We start from the raw sequence: 2,814 nt of genomic DNA, 5'->3' as shown, positions 1-2,814 counted from the left end.
GTATTAGGAAGCTGTTTTTAGAGAAGTTGTCCTGAGTATCTTTCCATAGCTGTTCTGAGATACTTGGTTGTTGCTAGTGGTGTATTTTTTATTTTTATTTTTATTTACTAATTGGATGTTGGTAATATATAAAAATACATGATTTTTACATATTTTCTATGAACTCAGAAACTTTAATTTTATGAATTAACTGTTCATAAATTCTTCTGGATTTATACAGACATAATTTTATGCTTTGCAAAATAATAAATTATGTGTTTTGTTTAATCTTTATACCTTATGTTTCTTTTCCTTGATTAATTTCATTAGATCTATTTATAGAAGTGGTGATGGTGGACATCCCTGTCTTATTGCTGCCTGAACATAGAGGAAAGCATTCACTATTTGCTCATTAAGTATGATTTTAACTATAGGTTTTCAGATACTGTTTATAGTTCCATTCCATCCCTAATTTGTTACTGTTTCGGGGTTTTGTCAGATGCATTTTCAGCATCTAATGTGATGTTAGAGAAACCGAAGAATAAGGGAAGCATGATATAAATGAGGTCTGAGAGGCAGTGGGGACCAGCAGATAAGACTAAGAAAGTTGGCTTTACTCAGACAGAAACAAGGAGTCGCAGGGTTTAATCAGAGACATGAAATGATTTTATTAACTATTAGCATTTGATTCTACTTTGAGAATCATTTAGGCAAGATTATTTAGAGACAAGATAACCATTTAGAAGTCATTATCAATAATCCAGGCAAAATACAATGGTGACTTGGAAAGTAGTAGTAGCAGTGGAACTGGTGAAGAATAAACTCTGGATATGCCTAGAAAAAAATAAAATAAATAAATAAAAGACAATAGGATTTTCTGAAGAAAGGGATGAACTCTGAGAAGAAAGGGTAACTTCAAGAATTTAGGTTTGTGCAACTAGAAGGATCATATTGCCAGGAAATGATATGGGGAAATAGTTGGTAGACCAAGTTTTGAAGAAACATTAGAATTTTAGTTTAGGGTATGTTCAGTGAAATATATCTATTAAACACTAAGTGAAGCTACTGAACATGATTTTGGAGTTCAAAAGAGAATTTTTCTGGAGACATAATTTGTTGATTATCAGGAAGTCAGTGTTGCTGTGTAAATGCATTATATCACTACAAGATTGAGTGCAAATAAATAAGAAAATAATTTTACTCTAAACAATTTTGACTCTAAACAATCCAAAATTAAGAAAGGATCAGCAAAGTAAGCTGAGAATGAACAACCAGAATGGATGGAAAAAAAAGATGTTATTTAAATCACGTGGAACAGGAGTTTCGGGTGGAGAGAATAATGGGTCATATCACAGTGAGGTTGATAAGACAAGAACTGAGAATCGCCTGTTGGGTTTCACAGTCAGAAGAGTGCTAGTGATCACAACATGATTAATTTCTGTAATTCTGGTGGCTTGTGTTTGTGTGAAAGTGGATGGGAGGAAAGAAAGTGTAGAAGATTAGCTAAAAGGGGAAAAGAATCAGATGGTGTTTGAAAGCACACATAAGGTGAACAAATTCTTTTGACAAGTCTTAAGAAATAAAAGCACATATTAGCTCAGATGGAAACAACTGAATGGTGAAGAAAAAATTTATGATGAGAGGAGAAAAGGGGAATTGACATAGTATTGTTCTCAAAAGGGTAAAAGGGGAGAGGGAACAGATCCTAAAGAGTTTGACATAAAAAGTAACAGATTATCACTTACACGCGGAAGCAATGTATAGAGGTTTGTGGATATATGAAGAAGTGAAAACCTGGCAAAGTTACTATTTCATTTTGGGTTTTTTTGAGTGAAAAAGGAAATAAACTTATCAGCTGAGAGAGGTTAAAGAGGTATTGGGGCTTGGTTAGAGAAGGTGTGAAATAATTATCCGAAGAAGAGAAGATAAATACATTTGGAAAAGTAGAGTAGAATTGCATGTCATCATTAAGGATTCACTTTGTTTTATGGTCATGATTTTCAGGTTAGGCCAGTCTATTCTGTATACTAATTTTTTCTAGCTATCTTCAAAGTTAACATTTCTTTTTTTACTTTCCCAAATAAGTATAAAGAAAGACTGAAGATCTCTGCAATAAAGTTACAATAATTTATCATGGGTTTTTCATTGAGAAGGAGGAAAGATAAGAGATGAGAGGAATTTAATAGATCCAATGGATTGGGTTTCTTTTAGGTCAAAGGATTATTGAAGTCATGACACCAAAGGAGTGAACTGGAAAGCTAAGAGGTGGTGATCCCAAACTGTCTTGGGTGAAATGAGATTATAAGGGGATGAGGCCTTACAAGGTCAGGAGTATGAAAAAAAAAAAAAAAAAAGAATTACTTAGGTGGGATGAAGAATAAGATCACTGAAAGAAAAGAGACAGAGTAGTGTTGGAGAAAAGGAGAGTAAGTTATGAGCCAAAGCCATAAACGTGAGGAACTAACGTATTGGTTGGTAAAGGATAGCCATGATGGGTCATGGGTGATATGGTTTGATGACATGCGGTACAGAGGTGGGGATTTTAGAGAGGGGGGTAGGAGCATAGTCTGGAAGCAACAATAAAGAGTTAGCAGTCCTTCTTCCCTTTTTTCTCCAAAGGTACAAGTGTTATGAGCAACAAAGAGTAGACACTAAGGGCTGTAGGCAAAGCAGAGATTATGAGAGCCAGTTATCAGTTATAATAATAACAGAACTGTTTAAGAAAATATTTAACATAAGAAAAGTTTGGCCAATAATGGGCCATTAGATACCTTAAGGTGATAGTGAACGTGTTTCAGAAATTAAGAATGGATCAGAAAAAAAAAAATGGATGAG

Source organism: Hippopotamus amphibius, chromosome 11, assembly GCF_030028045.1.
Source record: "Hippopotamus amphibius kiboko isolate mHipAmp2 chromosome 11, mHipAmp2.hap2, whole genome shotgun sequence".
Lineage (NCBI taxonomy): Eukaryota > Metazoa > Chordata > Mammalia > Artiodactyla > Hippopotamidae > Hippopotamus > Hippopotamus amphibius.
The sequence above is the reverse complement of the archived record's forward strand: the minus strand, read 5'-3'. Positions refer to the sequence as shown.